The sequence below is a fragment of the Macaca thibetana genome, chromosome 6, assembly GCF_024542745.1.
Source record: "Macaca thibetana thibetana isolate TM-01 chromosome 6, ASM2454274v1, whole genome shotgun sequence".
NCBI lineage: Eukaryota > Metazoa > Chordata > Mammalia > Primates > Cercopithecidae > Macaca > Macaca thibetana.
In genome coordinates, this window is record NC_065583.1 from 153,688,538 (window position 1) to 153,703,048 (window position 14,511).

General features: G+C 34.5%; 1 protein-coding gene across 2 annotated transcripts in view; it reads left to right on the plus strand.

The window, feature by feature from the left end:
* Positions 1-8,532: 8,532 nt before the first annotated feature.
* The window catches only part of CDH12 (cadherin 12), a 1,138,028-nt gene continuing 1,132,049 nt past the window's right edge, over positions 8,533-14,511 (plus strand). The window contains exon 1 of one of the 2 annotated variants that reach the window (XM_050795514.1): positions 8,533-8,819. The gene's annotated coding sequence lies outside the window, so the exon portion shown is untranslated. The remainder of the gene's footprint in view (positions 8,820-14,511) is intronic. The other variant, XM_050795515.1, reaches the window with a different exon arrangement.

The following is a 14,511-nucleotide window of genomic DNA, read 5'->3' on the forward strand; positions in this document are numbered from 1 at the left end:
TTCTTTTCTCTAAGTGTTCTTCATTATCGTCTTAGATGTTTTTGTATAACTAATATTTCTGTTTATTTCTGGACTGTATTTCTATTCATTTTGCTTCAAATTGTCTTTTCTTTTTTTCAAATCACACATTAGTTTAATCATGAAGACATTATAGCAAAATAAAACTCTCTTGATTATCCTCATGCATAATTATGTTTAGACAGGTCTTCATCGCCCAGGACTCATAGATTTGACTTAAGCAACAGTAAGGAAATTTGACATTCTAAAAACTGTCATTTTGTAATGTAGTGATTTCCAGTATCCCTTAAAAGTTTCCTATAATCCTCTCTTTTATTGCAAATGGAATGAAATTTGCTTGGCCGTTTATCAGAAACTATACCTATCCTTGGGTGCCCTTGATGTAAGTATGCTGACTTTGAATGGGCTATTTATCATGTAAAGCCCTCAGAGATCTCTATGTATTGTCATGTTCAAGTAAAATCCAGTACGTCTACTCTAGCATTGAATAGAATGATGCTACAACAGATACCCTGGTATTGGGTTTGTGTTATGTTGGCTCATGTTTAATGCCTTTATTTTGCATTGTATTATGATGAAGCACACTTACCCATCTCTCTCTACTTCAAGATTTTATTACTTTTCAAGAGTAGTCTTGGGACTTTGACTTAGATGATCTGATACAACACTGAGTGGATAATATCACAAAAAAGGAAAATGACCTTTATTTGCCCACTGCCTTCATTTTTTAAATTATTTTTCAATTTATCTTTTTTGATTAGATTTTTGTGGGATTCTTTAAAATGAGGTCATTTAAGAATTGTTTAATTATATTATTTTAAGTCAGTCTGAGTTGCAGGATCAAACAAATGACATACCATAGCCAAAGACATAATTGAGAGAGGTGTCTTAGGGCTTCTGGTCTCTGCAGGATGTATGTTTTATTTCACACAGGAATAGCCAGGAAGAAGAATATGAGAAAAACATATGGCTTTAGACATTTCAAAACCTATTTTTTTATTTCTTTTCTTTTTTTCTCTCCCTACTTATATTTAATTATATACAAACACAATTTCCCACTTTCTGGTTGGAGAATTTCAGTGTCAGATATTCAACTAGGAACCCCAACATTTGAACAAGCACTAAAATATGCTTTTATTTTGATATCATTTTACAGAGAGAAATACAAAAAAAAACAAATAATAATGTTGCTAACTAAACATTGCTAACAAAATTTAAAAAAAAAATGGACTCTGAAAATATAGAAAAGAGCAGCTCAAACCTGACAAAATGAAAAACGGGATATTGATAGAAAATACATTTTATATTATATATTAAATATAATTTTACTATATCCAATTTTGATTTTATCTGTATCTATATGTATGTCTAGGAGACGTGATATCAAAGATATATAATCACTGCTTCTCAGAAAATAGATTTTGTTTTAAAATAAGTGGACTTTGTTTTAAGATCAATAAAACACCTGAAAGGGAACACATTTTTAAATTTATTAGGTGCTTCTAAAGTATTAACATATGTTTGAATTTCTTGAATGCATACTCGCCAATAGCAAGAAAATCTAATGGATTGCATATACTTATTTTATAACATGTTATACAGTATTAATTTGTTAATGTTATTATTATTGACATAAAGTTGAGGTCTGGATGTACAGTTGTATCATGGGTTGGATAATATTTTCATCATTTAAACTTTTTTCATACAGATAAATGTTAAACCAAATCCATCTTCCTGAGTAATGCTGACTCCAAACTTCCTGTATTAGTTAATGGCATGATTTTTTTTTATTTAAACTTGAAAATTCAGATCAATGTCTAACATAATCCTGTGCCTCATTATCTATGTCCAAGAAGTGATAGTATCTTTTAATTTCTCATTTCAAAATTATTTCAAAATACTTCATTTTATTCCTTCCTTGTTTGTCTTGATCCATGCCCTAGCCATCTCGGCACCATAATCACATCTTGTGTTATTTTTTTCTTGATTCCCAGTAGATTAAAAAGCAATCAAATAAAATATTTTAATTTTATAATTAATAAATACATATAATTTATACAACTATATGTTATATATTACATATAATATATACTTATATTCTATACCATATTGTAATATAGTATATATACTAATAAATATATTCATAACATATTAATATATATTAATATTAATATATATAATAAACATAGATTAACCAAACTTATTTATTCGTTAATTTGTCACAACATAAGTCTTAACTGTAACCAGTCTGGTTTATAGTAGCTTCAAGCCTGTAGGGATCTTCCCACCTCTCCAAATTATACTCCTTTTTAAGGACCCATTTTAAAGCCAGTTATATTTTGTTGTCTTCTCTAATAACCTCAGAACATATCAGTATTGCTAATATTTCTTGTATCTCTCCTTTTTACATACTCACTAACAACCCATAGCTGTTCCCAAAATGTATTTTGTCCTATTTTTTTGAGCAGTGGGGTGGTAGTAAGGTGAGAGTTTGGATTTCACTCATTGATGGCGGCTCTCAGGCTAAGTAGAAAGCTTTACCTGTTAGTACTAAATCTGATAATTCAGTTTTCACAGGCATCACTTTGAGAAAGAAGAGAAAGGCATTCCAATTACACCCACCAAGTATAAATCATGATTCTGAATCCTGACACTGATTGTCAGAATTCAGTGTGTGACCTTGAGCAAAAGATTTTTTTTTCTTCTTCTTTTTTTTTTTTTTTTTTTGAAATGGAGTCTCACTCTGTCACCCATGCTGGAGTGCAATGACGTGATCTCAGCTCACTGCAACCTCCACCCCCTGGGTTCAAACGATTCTCCTACCTCAGCCTCCCGAGTACCTGGGATTACAGGCACCCACCACCACACCCAGCTAATTTTTTTGTGTTATTAGTAGAGACGGGGGTTTCACCATGTTGGCCAGGCTCGTCTTGAACTCCTGACATCAGGTGATCTGCCCACCTTGGCCTCCCAAAGTGCTGGGATTACAGACGTGAGCCACCGCGCCCTGCCAAGATTATTTCTCTTCTAACTAAGCATCAGTTACATCACCTATAAAATGGCACTGACTATTTTTTTTTTTTTTTTTTTTTTACATTACTGTTGGGTCTTTTGAATAAGGTAACAAGCATATGTACAGACTTTGAAAATTAATGTATTCCATGTAAGGGCTGAGTCAAATGTACATTTCTAGTCAAGTCAGTGAGAACATCAGTAAAGTAAGTCTGATCTCTACCCGTTTGCAACTTTGCTGAGTCTGAAGGGCATTGTTTTATGACAAAGCTTTCCTTTTTAAATGTTATACTTATTTTTATTCCGAATGGAGATGCATTTATGATAGGGATAAAGTTTTTCATTATAAGAATACTTAATTGTATATACCCTTGGTTTGGCATGTAATTGGTGGTAAAATATGTAGTCGCTGTACACTTCTGACAGCCAAAGACTTTTTCTTTGGTTTCCAGAGATCATATTGTTCACTATTTTGTATTCGCCATTTGCCTTAACAAAGCAATGTATATTATAGGATTCAACAGTAACTTGTTGGATGGATATTTAAAACCAGTCAATTTGTGAGGGCAAAATGGTGTTTTTTAGTAATCAAAATATTTTGCACCATTGACATCAATAACTCTATTCTGCTGTATCACCTGACAGTAAAGAAATATGAAAGGCAAGCATTAGAGGTCAATGACAACAAAAACAGAGTTCAGCTGCCATAACCCAGATCCTGACTCCACTGGTACTATATGACCACCAAATGTTATTCTCATTTGTAAACTAGATAAAATAATAGTAGCATCTTCACATGTGGTGTAAAACTATAAGTAAAATATTTAATAGGATGCCTGATGCCTAGTAGGTGCTCAGTAAACTAATCTACTTATTATTAGTCATGGATATCATAGTATTTTACTATTACTGCTACTGGATAACTAGTCCAATCTCCATTTTCTGCTGTGCTCTGGCACAGCAGGTTGTATTCAATAGTTCATGAATCATCTGCTCTTCCCAGTCTATCTGGATATTACTCCTTAATCTGAATCTGAATGCCAAAATACTCAATATCACTGTTCTGTGAACCTATCTTCTCTTTCCTTCTGTCACTTGGTTTTTTTGTTTGTTTGTTTGAGACAGAGTCTCATCAGACTCAGGCTGGAGTGCAACAGTGCGATCTTGGTTCACTGCAACCTCCCACTCCCCAGTTCAAGCGATTCTTGTGCCTCTGCCTCCCAAATAGCTGGGATTACAGGCACGCGCCACCACTCCCAGCTAGTTTTTGTGTATTTGGTAGATACGGAGTTTTGTCATGTTGGCCAGGCTGGTCACGAACTCCTGGCCTCAAGTGACCCACCCACTTCGGCCTCCCAAAGTGCTGGGATTACAGGCAAGAGCCACCGCACCTGGCCCTGGCCCTTGTTATTGACATAAATATCATCCTATGCGATCAGATGACAGCTTACATTTTCATAAACCCTCTGATTTCAGTTGCAGCTGGAGGGTTAGATCCACATGGCTGTGATTCACTATTTTGCTGATGGTGAATTTCTCAAGTGAGCATGGTTTGTCTTTGCCTTCTGCCCTCAGACTCTTTCTACACGAAAGGGGGTGATGATAGGAGTCAGTGTGCGTACATATGTATATATATTTCAAAAGAGGGCACAGTTACATCCCTGAGGGGAACCTTAGGCCAATGAGGGAAGGAGTTTTCTGTTTTTTACTTGGAAAATTCTGAGGGATATTCTGTATATCTCTCCAGAAATCTGAGTGTAATCGAGCCATGTTACCCACAGTGGTCACCTCAATGAAGCCCCTTTACATTGACTCTAAAGATAATCTGACACATAAACTATGTGCACATGGGCCTTTCATTCATCCTCTGCTTCGATGGGAATGCAAGCAAGATCAACAATTTTCAGGATCTAAAAACACTGAACACTGAATATTTCTTTTCCCTACATTAGGTATCTATAATTAAATACATATCAATGATTCTGATGCAATTTCTTGCTTTTGTTTACCTTTTTCTCTTTCAAATCATTTCAATTGAATGTGTACAACATATGATATGGCAGAACACAGATAAAGAAAATATGATCTTTTCCATAGTTGCAGACCACCTGGTAGGCAACTTCATCTCTTTGTTGTTTTGGGGTCAGAAGAGAATGTGGTAGATTGTATTACTCTTCAAAATGATCACTGGCCTCTATGTGGTTCTCTCTAGAAAGGTTATATATCTCTGTCATATTAACCTCTGGCTTAGCAATGTGTCTGTGATTTTCTTTGGTCAAGGGTATATACACAGAAGTGGTGTTAGTCACTTCAGAGCAAAAGTTTTTGTTTTTGTTGTCTGAATGAGAATTCCCTTGTTTTTATATCTTCTTTCCCCCCGTCTTCAAGGATACTGGAAATGCCCCATAGTCTAGTTGGGTCTGGCAGCAAAAAAGTTGTGAAACAAATCTTCACAATTGTTTGTATATGGTTGTATAAAATTGTGTGCAGCTAACTGATAATAAAATGTAGAGGTGACAGAGATACCCATTAAGAGACTGCTACAAATGTCTTGGAAGTAAAAGTTCAATCAATGCAATGCAACAACAATGACAATGATAATGGTGGATAAAGGAAATGATAAAATGATGCTTTTAAATAGTATTTAGGAAGTAAAACTGATGAAACTTGACTCACTGGATGTAAGTATAGGGGTAATAATACTTGAATAGTGGCTCATATTACATCATGGTTTAATTTTTCACGGTTTTGTGATGAATTTTCCTTTGTTTATTGCCCTTTGATCTCTTCCTTGCCAACAGAGTAATCTTATAGCATAATTTTGATGATGTCATTCCTTTTCTAAACAGCTTTTTATGGCTTCCATTGCCAATAAATTAAGTTTGATGTCCTTAGCCTTAATTATTTGTCCTAATGTTTTAGTGTCCATTTTTATCTTTGAAGTCTTTATTTTCTTAAACAAATTCTATTGATTTATTGTATTTTCCCAAAAGTAATTTTTGAGTTTCCAGGCAAATATCTTGTCCCAGTCATTATATTTGCTTTAATGCTTGTTTTCCTACCTCTGCTTACATTAATTGTAACTTGCTTTAGTCAGGAGATATTAGATACTACTAGTATAGTAACAAAAAATACCCAAATCTCAGTGGTGTAGAACTAAAAGCTATTTTATCCTGCCATACTACATGTCTATCTAGGGATGAGTAAGACTCCAGTGTTCTCTTCTTTCAACAACCCATGCTGATAGAAGTGCGCACAAATTTATATTTGTTCTTCAATATTCTGTTTGGAAATGGCAATATTGTTTTCCATTCATATTTCATACTAAGTCAGATACCAAGACTGCAGAGAAGTACATCCCTCCTACAGGGAGAGCAGCAAAAATCTGCAAAACACGCACACCAATGTAATTTATTACATGGTCATTTTCAATCTCTTTCAAATCTCACTGATTTCGTTAATTTGATCTTCTCCACTCCGCTTTCAGATGCTCTTTTTTCTCCAACTTTTGCCATTTGTACTAATATTGCCCATCTTATAGTGCCCCATGAGGGGTCAAAACATTTATCTTTTAAATGACAGCAAACATTTTAGGCTTCATGTTGTAATTCTCTGTGACTACTTCTGGACTCTACCATTGTAATGCAAAAGCGGTCATGGACAATAGATAAAAAATCGGCAACATTGGATTTCAATAAGTCTTTATTTACAAAAGCAGCTGGCTGGTCTTCTGTTGTAGTTTGTAGACCCCTTAGCTAGAGCAATGACTGTCCAACCTGAGTGTGCATTGGAAGCATCCAGAGGGATATTAAAGCATAGATTGCAGGGTCCTACTCTCTTAAAGTTTCTGATTTGATAGGCTAGGGAAGGGCTTGAGAACTTGTCTTTTCAATAAGTTCCCAGGTGATGTTCTTGCTACTGGTCCGGGGACCACACATTGAGAACCCTTGACCTGTAGAACAAAGACAGTGTTCTGTAGCCAATGACCTATTATTTGTGATCAAAAAAGGAATTTAAATAAATGAAAAATATACTATACAATTGAGGGAAAAGCAATGTTTATGGTTCATTTTTTCATCAGCATATTCTTTTCTTCACAAAATCCAGGTGACCAAACTTAGCCAGAGACTGCCCTGAATGAAATTTTATTGGCTACATAAATGAGTTACAATAAAGTTAGCATTCACCTTGTTATAGCGACACAGCATACAGTGTATAAATATTACATTTTTCCATGCCTCCTTTCACATGATAGACAGGTCACGAAATTGTTTTGTTTGTAAAGTCTCCCCAAGCCATTTCAATTTGTCACGATACACAAAGCTTGGCTACACCAACTACATCAACCCATTTGTATTCAGTGAAACAAAAAGATTTCAGACAGTCACAATAATTTTATTCTTTTTCTACACTAGCATTGAAAAGACATTATTATTTGTGCAATTTGAGCTACCAATCCTACTGTACATAGACATATTTTTAAAACTGTATTGAGACTCTGTACTCGAGATTTTTTATAGAACAAAATTAAATGATTACCTGAAATATTGTGGCATTCTTGATGTCTAAATAATAAAATGACTGAGATTCTTAGAAAATACACAATTCTTGGTGAATATAAGCAAATTTTTATTCAATAGTTAGCATTTTAATAGTGAAACACCAAGGAATATAATCATGGTTAAAGAATGTAAAGTTGTTTTGTGGCTTTTGGAGGAATAGGTTTTCAACAATTATACTTTTCACTGTAATATTTTATTGCCATTATAATATTCTATAAAGTTTTATGTAATTATTAATAAATTCTCTCATAAAGAGAAGTTAACATTAATTTTAAAATCTTACAATATTTAAACACGACAAAATTAAAACAGACCAGACTAATATATATAGTCTTAACAATCTTTACTTCTTCACAGAATCTGAACCAAGTTAAATCAGCCTAGAAACAAGTAAATGGATTAGGAGAAATTGCTTGCACATGGTTATTACCACAATAAGCATCTGATTCTCGTTTAGACAATTAAACAATGAAACAGCTTCCAGGTAAACGTAATTAATTGTCTTGATTTACAAAATAAAAGACTCAAGCGACTTAGTGGCGGAAAGACTAATAGAACCCACGACTTTTTCTTCCCAGTTGACAGTTCTCTGATATGCGATAGACCTCAAGCATTTAAAAAGCAAAGCTTCAGATGCTAACCCAGGTGCTATCACTTTCTCAGCGCCTAATCTTCACTCTCCGCTAGCTCCTTTAATGAGCCTTCTGAGAGCTAAGGCGTCCTCGGATTCATTCAAAGCATTCTACAATGAACGCTAGGGGGGAAAAAGAACAAACAAGATACATTTCAAATATAGGATTCAATTACTTTTCACAACTCAATGATGTGTCAAAGGCACGCTGTGTTTTGTTTTGAGGGCGGGGAGATGACAGGAGGGAATCCTGGGCCCCCATTGGCTCGCCGCTCGCCGCTGCAGTTGAGCTCCAGCCGCTCCGAAAGCATTATTGATCTGAAGGGTAAATGTGGAGGGAGCCACAGAGAGGGGTCCAGGCGTTTCTGAGAAGAGAGGCAGCCTCTTCCAGGAAGAAAGTGGTGTCTACTGGCTGCCCGGCCTGGAGAACCTTCTGTGAATGAAAAGGGACAAAATGCAAAGCAGTGTGTTGGCACAGTGATTTGGAAAGGGGAAACAGGAGAGAAGGGTCTCACCTTCCGCGCAAGGCTGGGCTGTTGGCACCCTGCTGCGGCCGTCCCTGCTGCTGCTCCTGCAACTGCCTTTTCTGCCATCAGGTAAGGCTTCCGTTTTTGATTGGGATTGCATCGCGTGTGTGCGATAGCTTCAGGGTGCATGCCCAGAAATTCATACATGATTAATAAAGTGATGCCTAGCGTAGTGAGAAGCTGAACGAAGCTGCTGCACACAGATCTGGCAGCTGAATTAGGAGCTTGTGCGTGGTTTTGCTTTAGGAAACTTCGGTAAGTTCTAAACAAGTCTGGTCCTCAGAGCGTGAGAGGTTACATGAAAAGAGGAGGGAAAGAAATGTTTTAACCGCAAATGCCTCTTGGCATGGCTAAATTTTCAAATGAAAATAAGTAGATGCGTTAGATGTCCAACTAGTTATTTTATAAATGGCTTTATAGATATCTGATTTTTACAACAAAATAATGAATGCTTTATTTTCAAAGAGCTTCCAGAAATGCCGACCCCCCTCACTCATTTCTCCACTGACGCTGAAATTTATATACTTCATTCTTCATTTAAAAAATGCCACTGTAAAACCATTTAAATGTTTTAATGGCCTGCCTCTCATGGTTCAGCCATCTGAGTTTCCTACCACAAAACTAATCTGGGACAAATGAAAGAGATAGATTACCAGATCTGCTGTGGGTTATATAATAGGCATTTCCAAATTATTTTAAGGTTATTAATCATTTGGTGATACATTTAACAAGGAGGAAATATGTGTGATATAGGACATAATGGCAAATCATTTTTCAAAAAAGACCTTCAGAATTTTACAAGTATTTTCTTATGTTTTTAACATCATTGTTTTTTGCTACATCGGGACCACAGTGTATTTAGAACCTCTGTACTTGAGAATACTTGGTATCTCTTATAGTCACATTTCTCTGTATTCTCTGGAGAGGGAACTGACATACTTTTGGCTGATTCTGCGACCACTTCATGATTCTCAATTTCTCATCGAGTATTTTGAAGCTCATTCACAAACTGCTCAGCTAGAAAATTACCTTACATACTGAGGGGGAAAACATTTAAATAGAGTAGATTCTGAAAATGTGTTTACAGTTTTAAATTACACTATACATGACAAAAACAGGAAAAATTCAACCATGCCAAGGCGTTATTAGTTTGTTTGGTCTTCACTGTATACCTGAGCAGTTGTAAGGTTACAAAATAATGTCCAGACACACAGCTGTCAAGAAATACTGAACCTCATCATTCAGTGGCAGCACTTCATCATTAAATTATCCAAGACAGTTTAAAATATCATCTTATATATTTTTATTATTATGTCTAGTGGGGAATTCAACCGAATAAGTTTTTATTATAAATATTTCCATGATTCTAGCAGAATGTCTCTTCAGAATTGAAAGGCAGATGGTTACTTTGCCTAAACCATGAACAGGTGATTGACACATTGTTTTGGAGTTATTGAGTGGATAGCCACATGCAAAATAGGGGCTTCCCTTTAAGTAATTTAACTGATACATCAAGTTATTCAGCAATAAGATTTAGAAACTGTTTCTCCACCTTCCATGAAAAGGACTGAAGTAAAAAGAGGTTTCCTATTAACTTGAAAATCTAATTCTAGAACATAACATATTTTTCTCCTAATTAATAACTCTTACTTCAGAGACTAACTTCCAAGATTAACTCTGTCATTGTTAATCCCCTTCCCCATTAAAAAAATGTATTTTTGATTTTCTGTGGTGTTCAGTAAATCTCTGCTTCCTGTGTTTTTAACTTCTACTGAGGTGTGCCATTTCCAAGCAGTAGGGGAAAGTTTTTAAACCACAAATGCTTTTTTCTTTTCTACTCACTCCTCTCACTGATCTGCTTAGTGATGTGACCATTTTAGATAATTCCTACAAAAAAGAGAAAGCTGCATTATTGTCGGGGCGGGGGTGGAGGGAGTGTGAGTCGCTTGTTCCGCGTGCAGAACGATATGTATTAAGTTCTTACTACAGCACAGCGTTTAGTTTATGAGGAAGAACATTTCTCTTAATGCCTCACGTGACATACTTACACCTCATATGACTCTGTCCTTTGAGGATGGAGCGTAAAACTGATCTCCTTAAATTGAGCATCTTTGGAACCTGATATTTTGGCAGAGCCTATTTCATGTAACAGTTTGGGATATAGGTTGAAATCAATCCTTTATCATTATGAGATTAATAAGGATATATGTCACTCTTGCCTTTTAAAATGCATTGTGATGAACATCAAATCAGTCTTGCCATGATAGGAAGATTCATAGAGTGATGGCTCTCTTTAAAAGTGAGCCATGTTTTCACGTAAAAATATAAAATCTAAGGGCTTGGGTAATAAAATGACCTACTAGCAGACTCTGTTGTAAATTTCTTCATACTTCCAAAGGGAAAGAGTGATTACAGATGTCTCATTTAAAGTAAGATATTATCCTGTTCATCTTCTAGCAAATTATTGCCGTTTTAAAAGTAACTATGTCATAAATTATCATGTGATCATTACAACATCAATAGAGAACATTTTGCTTATAATCTAGTACCAATTGATATCCCTATTTATGTTAAATTATAGGTGGAAAATATCCTTCCTGTTTAACAAATATTGTGTTTTATTTTTATGAATAGGGTTAAATAGTACCCCAAAATACATTTAATCATTAAATAATTGAAAATGTATTATTTTTACTGGGAGCTTTTTGTTCTGCTAATGCATAATAATTGAACGATTTAAACTCATAGCTTTTAAAAGCATTTTAACTTTCAGCTTTAAGACAGTTGCAGTTTTTTTCCTGACTTACTATGCTAGAAGGGTAATATATCATAACCAAACTTCAAAAGGAAAATGTGTGTGTATGAATGTGTACTATGCTGCCTGTATAGAATATCAATAGTAGCTACTCAAAGTTGTTTTTAAGCATCTCATCAGAAGATGATTAATAAAATGGAGTAAATAACATTTTTACAACAGACTGAGAGTTATGATTGTTCTAAAATTAAATAGCAGATGAACTCTACATAATCTCCTTTTATGAGATTATAGATAAATGCTTTAAGAATTCAATCATTCATTTACTCAATTATTAATTTTCACTTCATTTAGTAAGCACCTGTTAAATTATTGAAAACAAGGCATATGTTTACCAGTCTTATAAATTTAGCTGTATTCAGATTTGTGTCTATCATGTTATAGCTGATGGTATTAAGGGATAAATTAAATCTTCATTATGCTTCAGGTATTTTTTTCACATTGGTTTTCTTCCATTACCCTTGCTCCGTGAATATTTAAGCCATTTCTCTACAAACGGATTTATATTACTTTGAATATAAGATATGTGTTTCTTGAACAATGTAAAATTCTTCTTAAAATATAAACATTCATGCATATATTTGTGAAGATTCTAGTGAGAAAAAATAAGACTCAAATCTGTACACTGATACCCATTAGGGAAATATAGAACTTACGTATTATTCCCTAAATCTATGTGTTCAAATGGATATATGTTTCTCTTGCCTCTTAAAATGTATTGTTTTTACTATGTGTTCAAATGGCTGAATGATGCATGCTTGGTTCCAAGTCCAAATATATAGTCAAGCATTAGGACATAGGTGGTGTATTTAGACTTACTGGCAAAGCAGGATGCTAAATACAAGTATGGTTGAATATAACTTCAGTGCACCATAAAATCAAAAGGTTCTATAAGTCCAATTTCCTGTAAAATTATTATAACATACAAAAAAATTCCCCCATGTACAAAGATGAGAGACCTGATGCACTGTCTACATGATGATGTGGAAAGTTCAAAACTTGAGTCAGACAATTATTTGAAGCCATAATTTGAGGATTATTCCATGAGCAATTTGGGAAAAGTTATTTAACTTTTTGATCCTTGAGTTATTCTGTTAATTTAGTTGCATATTACCCCACAGATAACATTCATCATGGTCAGGTCTTTCTCTTTTTAACCTTCCTCATCTCTAAGCTAGATTTGTAGAGGGTAACTACAGCTAGAGCTGGCATACGGGGTTAGAAGAAAATACGTAGTGTCCGCGATTTGTTACATGCTGAACTTTGTCAAGTTGGGGTAAAAGGGGTTCTCAAGTGACTCGTCTAAAAAAAACCAATTTTTTGATGAAATGTGAGTCCTCACTCTGAAGAAGCACCGTATATCCTAAACGTGATATGATATGGTGAGAAAAAAAAATCCACACTTATGTACAGCATACAAAAAAGTACAATACAGAAAATAAAGATTTCCAAAATGGGGGAAAAAGACAGATTATCTACAAAATATAACAATTAGACTGAATCAGAATTCTCAGTGACAACAAGGAGAGACCAGAAATGTGTACACATAATTCCATTTTAACTCAAATAAAATAATAGCCAAGCTAGAGTTATACACTGAAGAAATTCTCTTTCAAAAGTAGAGACATTTTCAAACAAACAAAATCACCGGCGTCCCTCCCTGATAAACTATCTAACCAATGTGCTTCAAGAAGGAAAATGATCCCAGACAGAAGATCTGAGATGCAAGAAGGACTGAGAAGCAAAGAAAATGGTGACCATGCGGGTGTGGCTAACAAACTTCAATCATGTATGAACAATAATATTAAAAATTTATCGAGCTACATAATTGAACCAAAATACTGGCCAAGAATAACAAAATTGGGGGATAAAGTCTTGCAAGATGGTTACGTTATTTGAAAGAAAGAATAGGTTATTAATCTGACACCACATTAGGTAAGATGAAATGTAGAGTAATCACTAAAAAACAGTGATAGTATCAGTCATTGATTAAGTAGATAAAACAATCACTCGAAGGTTAAAAAAAGAATACTTTCAATGGACAGACATGGATATTCCTGGAATGAAAAATTAGTAAGTTTACATTGTGATGAAACTTTTGTCATCATATTTGAAAAGGTTGACATGTCAAGTAAAGAGACAACAGGAGGCAATTAGAGAGTAAGTACAGAATGAAGGGAAGTTTGTAGTATTTTTTTTATAGAGACTTGAGCACATGAACAGATAAAATAGAAATCATTAAAAAGAGGCTGATCACCAGGCTTGGTGGCGCACTCCTGTAATCCCCGCTACTCAGGAGGCTGAGACAGGAGAATCACTTGAACCCAGGAGGCGGAGGTTGCAGTGAGCTGAGATCGCACCATTGCACCCAGCCTGGGCGACGGAGCAAGACTCTGTCTCAAAAAAAAAAAAAAAAAAAAAAAAAAAAAAAAAGAAGAAGAAAAGAAAGAAAGAAGCTGATCATACATATACATACAGTAAAAGGGAATTAAATGATGGATTAAAGTTTTAGTGAACATGAAAATTTATAATATCTGGAGAATAGATGAAGGATACAATTAGAAAATGTCATTAATTTTAATAATGCCAGTGATATAGTATTTTTAAAAAATCATAATTTTATCTGGCAGTTCAATGTTTATTCAGAAAAGGATTAATAGGAAATAATCAACCAAAATGTAATACTAATTAAATGATCAAAAATAGTATTTTTAAATGTAATGGAAAGAGTTTTAAAATTGTTTTAAATGTAATGCTCAGTAAATGTTGAAAACTAGAGGAAATTAACAGTAATAGTCTCCATTCTACCAGTGAAAATATATTTTGGGGTGCTATCATCAGCACTAAATGAAATGATGTATTTAAAACTATTTCTGAGTAAAGAATGTAGGAATGATTGAAGTAACAGCAGATAACAATATATCCAAATGAAGTGTCTTCCTGCAA